Genomic DNA, 13,411 nt, shown 5'->3' with positions numbered 1-13,411 from the left:
CATAAGCAACCCCCCAGGGAATCAGTATCCAGAGGTCCTACAATATATTCTCTAAAATTTCCAATTAAAAAATTACAAGACATGCAAAGAAATGGGAAATTGTAACCCGTACACAGGAGAAAAAACAGTCAATAAGAAGTGTCTTTGAAGGGCCCAAATGGTAGGCTTAACAAACAAAGACATCTGTCTTAGATTGCCAGAGTTGCTATAACAAATACTATAGACTGGTTGACTTTAAAAATAGGAATTTATTATCTCACAATTTCGGAGGTTAGAGAATAAAAATTAAGTTGTTGGCAGGGCCATGCTTTCTCTGAACGGTATAATGTTCTGGTGGTGGCTTGCAGGCACTCCATAACACAATTTCTGCCTCCATGACATGGCTTTCTCTCTCCCTGTCTCTTTCCTCCTATATCCTACTCCTGAATGTATCCAAATTTCCCCTTGTTATAAGGATTCCAGTAATATTGGATTAAGGCCGACCCTGATTCAGTTTGGCCTCTCCTCAACTAATAGTATCTTCAAAGATTATATTTACAAACGGATTCACACCCACAGGAAAGGGGGTTAAGACTTGAACATATCTTTATGGTGGACATGATTTAATCCATAACAACAGCAAAGCAGCTATCATAAACATGTTCAAAGAGCTCAAGGAAACCATGCATGAGGAATCAAAGGAAGACATGATGAGAATGACACAAAAAATAAAGAATATCAGCGAATAGATTGTAATTATTAAAAAGAAACAAATGGAAATAATAGATTTAAAAATATAATAACAAATTAAAAATACACTGAGAAGGAGCAAGATGGCAGCAAAGGAGCTCCAAGAGACATTTTGTCATACAGTATAGTTTTATCACCCAGAACTATCAAAATCACCTGTTTGGGGAATCCAGGAGATCAGAAGAGCATCCTGCAACATCCTTGGAAGAATGGAAGGAGGAGATTGCCCATTTGCAGAGAAGATTCATGAGTGGAGGCCAATGCTCATCCCCCACTGGTGGCACAAGCCATCTCGGGAGCTGGTTGGAGTTTGAAGCTCCATTTCCAAAAATGGGGGAGGAAGAGATGGTTAGGCACTGACTTCAGCTACTAGTTAGTAAATTCGGCTGGCTAAAGTCTAATCCTAAGAACAGCTAAAGTTTGAACCTGACCAAGTTGAAAAGCGACTGGTAGCCTCCAATTTAACTACACCCCCTGCATAAGGGGAAGCAGGGCTGCTTTTAGGTGTGATGGAGTTGGACTCAGATGTGACCACTCTACACATACCTCTTCTGTCACATTTATTGAACCTGAGTTTGGCGCTGGGGTTGGTGTATGCTCAGGAGACTTGAATCTTTGGATTCTCCATGTGCCAGCTGGACTTATTCCTCTCCAGAGTTGCAACACCTACTGTTTGGTTCATTGGACTTATCCAGGTAAACTAATAGGGAGGTGAGGGTGGTCAACCACTTCACCAGGGAACCAAGAGAGTCTACAACTGCAAACAGGAGAATCGCATCCATCAGCCATGTGGGATCTAAGACCCCTCTCCATATAGAGGTGGAGTGGACATCACCATCTCAGGATCCACAGGAAGAAGGAATAAAATATGGATTAGAGTAGACTTAACTGGTATTCCACTATAGAACTATTGTGACTCTAGCAGTGGAAGAAATTGCATCACTGATGTGGAGACAGTGGCCATAGGAGTTGCTGAAAGCAGGGAAAGGGAAGGAGAGTTGTGATTTGGGGGCATTTTCGGGACTTGAAGTTGTCCTGAATGATATTGCAAGGACAGATATAGGACATTATATATCCTGCCATAACACTCTGAATGGACTGGGGGAGAGTGTAAACTACAATGTAAACTATAATCCATGCTCTGTAGCAGGGCTGCAAAATATATTCATCAAATGCAATGAATGTGCCACACTGATGAAAGAGGTTGTTGATGTGGGAGTGGTTGGGGGTGTGGGGAGTGGGGTATATGGGAACCTCATATTTTTTAATGAAATATTGTGGGTGATCTGTGTATCTCTAAAAAAAAGAGATAATAAAATTTAAAAAGAAAATGGGGAAAAAGAAAAAGAAAATCACAGTGAAGGTAGGGATCAGCTGCTTTCCACCCAGGTCGGTTGCCTAGGCCCCAGCCCTGATTCTGACAAAGATGAAGCTGGGGGACCTGCACCAGGCTCTCTGGGCAACTGTAGTCACTTTTAGCCCACACAGACTAGACTTGTGGCTACATCTCACCCCCCCCCCCCCAGTGGCACAGGGGTGGGTGTGGTGTTTCCTCAGCCTCTCTGAGAACTGCAGGCACTTTTATTCCACACAATCTAGATTGTTGGACACCTGTGGCTCCATCCCCAACCCCCAATAGGATGGGAAGGCAGTGTTTCCCCAACCTCTCAGGGAAACTACAGGTGATTTCAGCCCACACAGACTGGATTGTTGGACACCTGTGGCTCCATCCCCATCCCTGATAGGTCGGGTAAGGGCAGTGTTGCCTCAGCCTCTCCAGGAAAACTGCAGATGTTTTCTGTCCAGATGGACCAGTTTTTTTGGTCACTCCTGTGGAGTGACAGGGCAGGAGAGACAGTGTTCTCTCATCCTCTCTGGCCAACTGCAATCGCTTTCAACATGCATGGACTACATTGTTGAGCACACCTGTGGCTCCATCTCCATCTCTGGCAGGGAAGGAGGGAAGACTGTGCTTCTTCAGCCTATCTTGGCAACTGCGGTCAATTTTGATTAGCACGGCTTAGTTTCTGCCCACACCTGCAGCTCCATTCTCACCCCAGGCGGGGTAGGAGGTGGTGTAGAATTTCATCAATCTCTCCAGGCAATTACAGACAGTCTTGCCCTGCATGGCTTGGTTTACTACACATGACTGTAGCTATGTTCTTAACCCTGGCAGGGAAGAAAGGTGGAATAAGTTTCATTGGTGTCTGAGGAAATGCAGACGGCTTCAGCCTCCACAGCTTATTTGTCCTCGGCTTCAGTGTCCACAGCTTACACATCTTTGTTTCCTACTCCACAACCAGCAAGGGAGAAAGGGAAAGACACTGATAAAAAAAAGAGCTGAAAAATTTCAGATAGACTAAAAATGAGCAATTATAAATTTTCAAAATATGTTTATAAACGAGTTGAGACAACTAATCATGATGTTCAAACAAATCGCCGTAATATATTTCATGAGCTAGCTAAAGAGATTAGGGATAATAAGAAGACACTGGGCAACTCACTCATAAATAATCAGTTGGCAAAGAAGAAATTGTAAGAGAAATCGATAAATATCTCAAGATGAATGAAAACGAGAACACAACATATCTGAACCAATGGGATTCAGCAAAAGCAGGGCTGAGAGAGAACTTTATAGCTCTCAATGCTTACATTAAAAAAGAAGAAAGAGCTAAAATCAGTGACCTAAATACACAGCTGGAGTAGCTGGAAAAATGCAAACTAATATCAAAGCAAGCACAAGGAATGAAATAACAAAGATCAGAGCAGAAATAAATGAAATTGAGTACAACAACAACAACAACAAAAGTAGAGAGAATTAATGAAACCAAAAGTTCAAGAAGTACTTCAAGAACTTCAAGAAGTACTTCAAGAAGACCAACAAAATTGACAAACTCTTAACTAGACTGACAAAGAAAAATAGAGTGAAGATGCAAATAAATAAAATCAGAAATGGGGCATTACTACTGAGGCCACAGAAATAAAAGAGGCCATAAGAGGATACTATGAACAACTATTTGCCAACAAATTAGACAATGTAGATGAAACTGAAAAATTTCTAGGAACATAGGAATAACCTACACTGACACTAGAAGAAATAGAAGACCTCAGAAAACGAATCGCAAGTAGAGAGATAGAAGCAATTATCAAGCAACTCCCCAAAAGACCATGACCAGATGGTTTCACAGGTCAGTGCTACCAAGCATTCAAAGAAGATTGAATACCAATCTTACTCAAACTCTTCCAAAAAATCTGAACCGAAAGGAATGCTACCAAACTCATGCTATGAAGCCAATTTCATCCTAATATCCAAGCCAGATAAAAATACAAAAGAAGAAAATTATAGACTCATTTCCATAATAAATATAGATATAAAACCTTCAACAAAATACTTGCTAATTGAATGCAACAATGCATTAAAAGAATTATTCATCATGATCAAGTGAGTTTTTTATGTGGCATAAAGCATGGTTCAACACAAGAAGATCAATCAGCATAGTATACCATATTAATAACTCAAAGAATAAAGACTACATGGTCATCTTGATTGATACAGAAAAGGCACTTGACAAAATATAGCATCCTTTCCTTATAAAAATACACAAAAAATAGGAATTGAAGGAAACTTTCCCAGCATGATAAAGGGCATATATGAAAAACCCATAGCTATTCAATGGAGGAAGATTGAAAGCTTTCCCAGTGAAATTGGGAAGGAGACAAGGATGCCCAATGTAAAGACTGTTGTTCAATATAGTGCTAGAGGTTCTAGCTAGAGCAGTTAGGGAAGAAAGAGAAATAAGAGGCATCCAACTTGAAAAGGAAGAAATAAAACTTTCACTATTCACAGATGATACAACCCTATCCAAGAAAATCCTGAAAAACTACTACAAACCTGCTAGAGCTAACAAATGAGTTCAGCAGAGTCACAATATACAAGATTAAATGCAAAAATCAATAGTGTTTCAATACACTACTAATGAGCACTGTAAGGAGGAAGTCAGGGGAAAAGCTCCACTTTACAATAGCGACAAAAATAACCAAATATTAGGAATAAACTTAACCAAGGAAGTAATGTCCTGCCATGGCCCACTGGGTGGACTGGGGGAGGGTGTAAACTACAATGTAAACTATAATCCATGCAGTGCAGCAGTGCTCCACAATGTATTCACCAAATGCAATGAATGTGCCACAGTGATGAAAGAGGTTGTTGATGTGGGAGGAGGGGGGTGAGGGAGGTGGGGTGTGGGGTATATGGGAACCTCTTATATATATATATATATATATATTTTTTTAATTTACTTTATTTCTCTCCCCTTCCACACCCCCTCCCCCCCCCCAGTTGTCTGCTCTCTCTATTCATTCGCTGTGTATTTTCTGTGTCCACTTGTATTCTTGTCTGCAGCACCTGAAATCTGTGTCTCTTTTTGTTGCATCATCTCGCTGCATCAGCTCTCTGTGTGTGTGGTGCCATTCCTGGGCAGGCTGCACTTTTTTTGCACTGGGCAGCTCTCCTTGTGGGGCACACTCCTTGGGCATGGGGATGCCCTACATGGGGGACATCTCTGTGTGGCAAGGCACTTCTTGCACACATCAGCACTACGCATGTGCCAGCTCATCACACAGGCCAAGAGGCCCAGGGTTTGAACCTTGGACCTCCCATGTGGTAGGCCGATGCCCTATGCATTGGGCCAATCCACTTCCCTATATTTTTAAGATTTATTTATTTATTTACTTATTTATTTATTTATTTATTTATTTCTCTCCCCTTCTCCGCCCTGCCCCAGTTGTCTGTTCTCTGTGTCTATTTGCTGCATGTTCTTTGTCCGCTTCTGTTGTTGTCAGTTGCATGGCAATCTGTGTTTCTTTTTGTTGCATCATCCTGTTGTGTCAGCTCTCCGTGAGTGCGGTGCCATTTCTGGGCAGGCTGCACTTTCTATCGCGCTGGGAGACTCTCCTTATGGGGGCACTACTTGCGCGTGGGGCTCCCCTATGCAGGGACACCCCTGCATAGCACGGCACTCCTTGCGCACATCAGCACTGCTCATGCGCCAGCTCCACATGGGTCAAGGAGGTCCGGGGTTTGAACCACGGACCTCCCATGTGGTAGACGGACGCCCTAACCACTGGGCCAAGTCTGTTTCCCTCCTATATTTTTTTAATGTAACATTTTTTTGTGGTCTATGTATCTTCAAAAAAATACAATAAAAATATAAAATAAAAGTAAAATACAAAAAAAAAACACGACAGGGCATTGCTAAAAGAGATCAAAGAAGACTTAAACAGATGGAAGAAGAACATTCTCTGTTCAAGGACTGGAGGACAAAATATTAAGAAGCCAAATCTCCACATTTGGGAGAGAGTGTAAATTACAAAATAAACTATAATCCATGCTGTGTACAATGCTCCAACATGTACTCATCAAATGGAATGAATGTACCACACTAATGAAATAAGTTGTTGATGTTGGAGCAGTGGGGAGTGTGGGGAGTGGGGTAAAAGGGAACCTCTTATATATATACATATATATATATTTAACTTTAGTTTATTTATTCATTTTTTAAAAAAATATTATTCAAAAAATATGAGGTCCCCATTCACCCCCACCGCCCCCAACCCACCACTCCCCCCACAGTAACACTCTCCCCCATCATCATGACACATCCATTGCATCTGGTGAGTTCATCTCTGGGCATCGCTGCACCCCATGGCCTATGGTCCACACCATAGCCCACATTCTCCCATGTTCCATCCAGTGGGACATGGGAGGATATAGAATATCCGGCAATTGTCCTTGCAGCACCACTCAGGACAACTCCAATTCCCGAAAATTCCTCCACATCTCACCTCTTCCTCCCATTCCCCACCCCCAGCAGCCACCATGGCCACTTTTTCCACACCAATGCCACATTTTCTCGATTATTAACCACAATAGTTCATGAATAGAATATCAGGAAGTCCACTCTAATCCTTACTGTATTCCTCCTTCCTGTGGACCTTGGCTGGGTTGTGTCCATTCCACATCTATGTCAAGAGGGGGCTTAGATTCCACATGGATACTGGATGCAATCCTCCTGCTTTCAGTTGTAGGCACTCTAGGCTCCATGGTGTGGTGGTTGACATTCTTCAACTCCATGTTACCTGAATGGGGTAAGTCCAATAAATCAGAGTGTAGGAGCTGAAGTCTGTTAAGGCTCAGGGCCTGGCTATCATATTGTCAGTCCAGAGATTCAAATCCCCTAGATATATCTTAAACCCCAGTACCAACTACAATTCCAGTAAAGTAGCATGAAAGGCTTGTGAAAAGAGATCCCATCTGAGTCCAGCTCCATCACACAGAAACACAGCTCCAAAGAAGGGACAACCGACAAGGCAGTGAACTCCATCTGCCATGACCATAGAACCTGTGGGTCTCTTTAGCCCTCAAAAGGACCAATACCTGGGGTTGTATCTACTTTATCTGTCTCTGAGACTCTGCTCAGGTGTGCATAAGGGCAATCCTTCTGACATCCTCCAGACTCTTTTTTAGAGACTCATAGCCATATAAACTCATTTGTCCTTTCCATTTCCCCCTTACTTTAGGTCAAACAGCATTTTTAACTCCTGTTATTATATGTAGACAGGGATATTCTGCTGGTCCACGTTGAACCTTTAATTCAAGGTCATTTTCTAGTTACCTCATCAGCTGGTACTTGGTAGTGATCCCTCGGTGCCAGGGAGGCTCATCCCCGGGTGTCATGTCCCACACTGGGGGGAAGGCAGTGCATTTATATGCTGAGTTTGGCTTTGAGACTGGCCACATTTGAGTAACATGAGGGTTGTCAGGAGCGAACCCCTAGGCACAGTGCTGCTCTAGGCCTTGTTCTTATTTTAGGTGTATAGGCTCACAAGCATAGTCATTAGTATGAGGGGGTCACTTTTGGACCGTCATTCCTTCCTGGTCCTTGCCGTTGCACTTGGGGGACTGCCACTGCTCCCCTAGGGACCACGACAGAGCCCCCGCCCCGGCCAGGAACTCAGTACCCCCCCAGCTGTTGTTTTTAATTGTTTCCACTATGAGTATATCCAAACATTTCCATGCACCCTGGACACATGCCCTGTATAACTCCCTGTCAACCATACGTCCCCTGTCAATAAAATCTCATACCAGTATTCCTCCACTGCCATTGCTGAACCACTCTGTGATCCAAAACTTCCTGAACAGTGAAGCCCAATATAATGTCAGGTTCTCTTAATAGTAAAATAGAATATAGCGATGAGTTTAAAGGTTAGATATAGAATATATATTGATTTGGAAAAATTCTGCATCCTATCTTTTTCTTTTCTTTTTTCCCTAATTATTGAGCTTCCCTTCACAAGAGCCTTAGATCACAGTAATTCATATATACAATATACAGTAGTCCCATTATAAAACCATTTCCCTTCCACAGAGATAATCTTTTAAATTATTCATATTATATTTACTGAAACTGATGTACACATATTGAGACAATAGCTTTCAAACAAGGTAACATTTGTGTTTACATTGTGGTTTATACTCTAGGCTATACAGTTTTCTAAATTTTTTAGTTATCCTATGTTTTACATTATGGCTTACATTATTAGTCTGACGTCCCCTATATGTTTTTGGTGTAATATTACATGTTTTATATCCATCCTTGTGTACTCTTGTGAAACACTTCCCTTGCCCTCACATTTACTCTGGTTCCATCTATTCAATATCTATTTCCCCCTCTCCTTGGGATCCACAGTGACAGTCAATCTTCATTTCCTGAGGAGCCACGTTCAGAGATACTTGGAACAGTGCTGAGGGCCTGACCCGCTCAACTGCCCTAATGCCCTGGGAGCCACCATTTCTCTTGAGAGATACAGTTCCCTCTATTTGATGGCATTAGTCCTCCCCAGGTTGTGGGTCTACCTTCACTCTCATTATATGGGTCTCTACCCAATGGTATAACCCACTCTGGCAAAATGAGCATTCACATATTCCCTAGAAGTCTGTCCTGCATCAGGTTATCCCCTTTGAGTATCTTATACAGGTAACTTTCCTAATTATATTTTGAAAAGGTTTTCTCAGCATTATACTCTCAACCAACACCTGACAATATCCTATGTTCATGTGTTGCCCCACCCTCCCCCCAATTTCTTGGGCATTATTACCCATCCCTAGCACCCCTCAAACCCCCAAAGCTCCACCCAAAGGTAACCCTATGCCCCGATTTTATCCCTTCCTTGTACACCTACTTACCTCCAGCTTATCATAGATTTCACCCATGTAGATGTCAGCTTACATTCTTCCTCTACCCCCCGATTTGCGGTAAGCCTATCTTCCAGTCTCTAGCTCTCTGAGGCAGCTTGCTTATTTCATATCATTGAGGTCATGTAGTATTTGTCCTTCAATGCCTGGGTTGCTTCACTCAACATAAGGTTCTCAAGATTCATCCATGTTATCACGTGTGTTTGTAGTGTATTTGTTCTTAAAGCCAAGTAGTATTCCATTGTATGTATATACCACATTTTATTGATCCACTCATCTGTTGATGGGCATTTGGGTCGATTCCAACTTTTGGTGATACTGAAAAATGCTGCTATGAACATTAGTGTGCATATATCAGTTTGTGTCCTTGTTTTCAGTTGTGCTGGGTATATACCAAGCAGTGGTATTGCTGGGTCATATGGCAAATCTATGGTTAGTTTTTTGAGAAACCACCAAACTGTCCTCCAGAATGGTTGGATCCTTCTGCATTCCCACCAGCAGTGGATGAGTGTCCCCATTTCTTCACATCGTCTCCAGCATTTGTATTCTTCTGTTTTTTCATAGCTGCCAATCTTATGGGAGTAAGATGTTATCTCATTGTAGTTTTGATTTGCATTTCCCTGATAGCTAATGATTTGGAGCATTTTTTCATATGCTTTTTAGCCATTTGTATTTCTTTGGAGAAGAGTCTGTTTAAATCTTTTTCCCATTTTTTAAAATGGGTTGTTTATCTCTTTATTTTCAAGGTATAGGAGTTCTTTATATATGCAAGTTATAAGTCTCTTATCAGATATATGGCTGCCAAATATTTTCTCCCATAGTGTAGGTTCCCTTTTTACTTTCCTGACAAACTCCTTTGAGGTGCAGGAGGCTTTAATTTTGAGGAAGTCCCATTTATCTATTTGTTCTTTTGCTGCTCGTGCTTTTGGTGTGGAGTTCATGAAGCCATTTCCTATTACAAGGTCTTGTAGATGTTTCCCTACACTGCTTTCCAAGGTCTTTATGGTCTTAGCTCTTATATTTAGGTCTTTGATCCATCTTGAGTTGATCTATGTATAAGGTGTGAGATGGTAATCCTCTTTCATTCTTCTACATATGGATATCCAGTTCTCCTGGCACCATTTGTTGAATAGGCCATTCTCTCCCATTTGAGAGGGTTTGGTGGATTTATCGAATATTATATGACTATATATATGAGGTTCTATATCAGAACTTTCAATTCGATTCCATTGGTCTGTGTGTCTCTCCTTATGCCAATACCATGCTGTTTTCACTACTGTAGGTTTGTAGTATGTTTTGAAGTCCGGTAGTGTGATTCCTCCAATTTTGTTTTTCTTTTTCAATATGTCTTTGGCTATTTGGGACCTCTTTCCTTTCCAAATAAATTTCATAGTTAGTTTTTCTAGTTCCTTAAAGAAGTCTGTGTTGATTTTTATTGGGATTGCATTGAATGTGTAGATCAGTTTTGGTAGGATAGGCATCTTAATAATATTTAGTCTTCCTATCCATGAACAGGGAATATTCTTCCATTTATTTAGGTCTTCTTTGATTTCCTTGAACTGTCTTGTATAGTTCTTGGTGTATAAGTTTTTTAAATCTTTAGTTAAATTTATTCCTAAATATTTGATATTTTATTTACTATTGTGAATGGTATTTGTTTCTTGATTTCCTCCTGATCTTGCTCATTATTGGTGTACAGAAATGCTACTGATTTTTGTGCATTGATCTTATAACCTGCAACTTTCTAAACTCATTTATGAGTTCTAGAAGCTTTGTTGTAGACCTCTCAGGGTTTTCTATGTATAGGATCATGTCATCTGCAAATAATGAAATTTTGACTTCTTCCTTTCTAATTTGAATGCCTTTTATATCTGGTTCTTGCCTCAGTGTCGAGCAAGTACTTCTAAGACAATGTTAAATAGAAGGGAAGAGAGTGGGCATCCTTGTCTTGTTCCTGACTTTAGGGGGAAGGATTTTAGGATTTCTCCATTGTAAACAATGTTGGCTGTGGGTTTTTCATATATACTCTTTATCATGTTCAACAAATTTCCTTGTATTCCAATCTTTTGGAGTGTTTTTATCAAGAAAGGGTGCTGTATTTTGTCAAATGCTTTTTCTGCATCTATAGATATAATCATGTGATTTTTTTCCCTTCAATCTGTTATATGGTGTATTACATTGATTGATTTTCTTATGTTGAACCATCCTTGCATACCTGGAATGAATCCCAGTTGGTCGTGGTGTATAATTCGTTTAATGTGTTGTTGAATACGATTAGCAAGTATTTTGTTAAGTATTTTTGCGTCTATGTTCATTACAGAAATTGGTCTGTAATTTTCCTTCCTTGTGGTGTCTTTGGTTTTGGTACTAGGGTAATGTTGGCATCATAGAATGAGTTATGATTATAAGGCTGTGAGTCTCTAAAAAAGAGTCTGGAGGTTGTCAGAAGGAATACCCCTATGTACAACTGAACAGAGTCTAAGAGACAGATAAGGTAGATACAACCCCAGGTATTGGTTCTTTTGAGGGATAAAGAGACCCACGGGTTCTATGGTCATGGCAGAAGGGGTTCACTGCCAAGACAGATAGCCCTTCTTTGGAGCTGGTGTTTCTGCGTGATGGAATTGGACTCAGAGGGGATCTCTTTTCACAAGACTTGCATGCTACTTTATTGGAATTGCAGTTGGTGCTGGATTTAAGATATATGTAGGGGATTTGAATCTCTGGACTGATAATATGACACCCAGGCCCAGAGCCTCAACAGACTTCAGCTCCTACACTTTGATTTATTGGACTTACCCCACTCAGCTAACATTGAGTTGAAGAAGGTCAACCACCACAACATGGAGCCTAGAGTGTCTACAACTGGAAGCGGGAGGAGTGCATCCAGTACCCATGTGGAATCTAAGCCCTCACTTGACATAGATGTGCAATGGACACAACCAATCCAATGTCCACAGAGAAAATGTGGAATGGGTGTGGGAACGGTAGCCATGGTGGCTGCTGGGTGTGGGGAACGGGAGGAAGAGATGAGATGTGGAGGCGTTTTCGGGACGTGGAGTTGTCCTGGATAGTGCTTCATGGACAATTACGGGACATTATAGATCCCCCCAGGGCCCACTGGATGGAACGTGAGAGAGTCTGGGCTATGATGTGGACCATTGACTATGGGGTGCAGTGATGCTCAGAGATGAACTTACCAGGTGCAATGGATGTGTCATGATGATGGGAGAGTGTTGCTGTGGGGGGAGTGGGGGGCGGGGGCGGTGGGGTTGAATGGGACCTCATATTTTTCATAATGTAATTTTTAAAAAATAATAAATAATTAAAAAAAAAAAAGAATGAGTTATGCAATGTTCCTTCTGTTTCGATTTTTTGGAAGAGTTTCAGCAGGATTGGTGTTAGTTCTTTCCAGAATGGTTTGCAGAATTCACCTATGAAGCCATCTGGCCCTGGGCTCTTCTTAGTTGGGAGGTTTTTAATGACTTATTCTATCTCTTTACTCGTGATTGGTTTGTTGAGATCTTCAATTTCTTCTTTCGTAAATATAGGCTGTTTATGTGTTTCTAGGAATTTGTCTATTTCCTCTGAATTGTCGTTTTTGTTGGAATATAGTTTTTCAAAGTATCCTCTTATGATAGTCTTTATTTCTGTGGGGTCAGTGGTGATAGCTCCTTTTTCATTTCTTATTTTGTGTATTTGCATCTTCTCTCTTTTTTTCTTTGTTAGTCTCACTAAAGGTTTGTCAATTTTATTGATCTTCTCAAAAAACCAGCTCTTGGTCTTGTTTATCTGTTCAAGTGCTTTCTTATTTTCTATTTCATTTAGTTCTGCTCTTATCTTTGTTATTTCCTTCCTTCTTCTTCCTGTGGGATTACTTTGTTGTTTTTTTTCTAATTCCTCCAAATGTGCAGTTAGTTCTTCAATTTTTGCTCTTTCTTGTTTTTTGATGTATGAATTTATGGCTATAAATTTCCCTCTCAGTACTGCTTTTGCTGCATCTCATAAATTCTGGTATGTTGTGCTATCATTATCATTTGTTTCAAGGTAGTCATTGATTTCTTTTGAGATTTCCTCTTTGACCCACTGTTTTTCTAAGAGTGTGCTGTTTAATTTCCATATCTTGGTGTGAAATCTAGGCCTCTGGTCCTTGCAGATTTCCAGCTTCACTCCACTGTGGTCAGATATATTATTTTGCATGATTTCCATCTTTCTGAATTCATTCAGCCTTCCTTTTGGCCTAGCATACAGTCTATCTTGGAGAATGATCCATGTGCACTTGAGAAATATGTATATCCTGCTGCGTTTGGGTGTAATGATCTGTATATGTCTATTAGATCCAGCTCCTCTAATATACTATTCAAATATTTTGTTTCTTTTGTGATTCTCTTTTGAGATGTTCTGTCCAGACTGATAGTGGTGTATTAA

General features: G+C 40.8%; 1 long non-coding RNA gene across 1 annotated transcript in view; it reads right to left on the bottom strand.

Annotated features, from left to right (window-relative positions):
- Positions 1–13,411, bottom strand: part of LOC131277234 (uncharacterized) — a 100,925-nt gene that overhangs the window by 6,466 nt on the left and 81,048 nt on the right. The window contains exon 2 of the long non-coding RNA XR_009184423.2: positions 6,702–6,867. This is a non-coding gene — a long non-coding RNA (uncharacterized lncRNA). The remainder of the gene's footprint in view (positions 1–6,701; positions 6,868–13,411) is intronic.

This window comes from Dasypus novemcinctus, chromosome X, assembly GCF_030445035.2.
Source record: "Dasypus novemcinctus isolate mDasNov1 chromosome X, mDasNov1.1.hap2, whole genome shotgun sequence".
Lineage (NCBI taxonomy): Eukaryota > Metazoa > Chordata > Mammalia > Cingulata > Dasypodidae > Dasypus > Dasypus novemcinctus.
The sequence above is the reverse complement of the archived record's forward strand: the minus strand, read 5'-3'. Positions and strand labels throughout refer to the sequence as shown.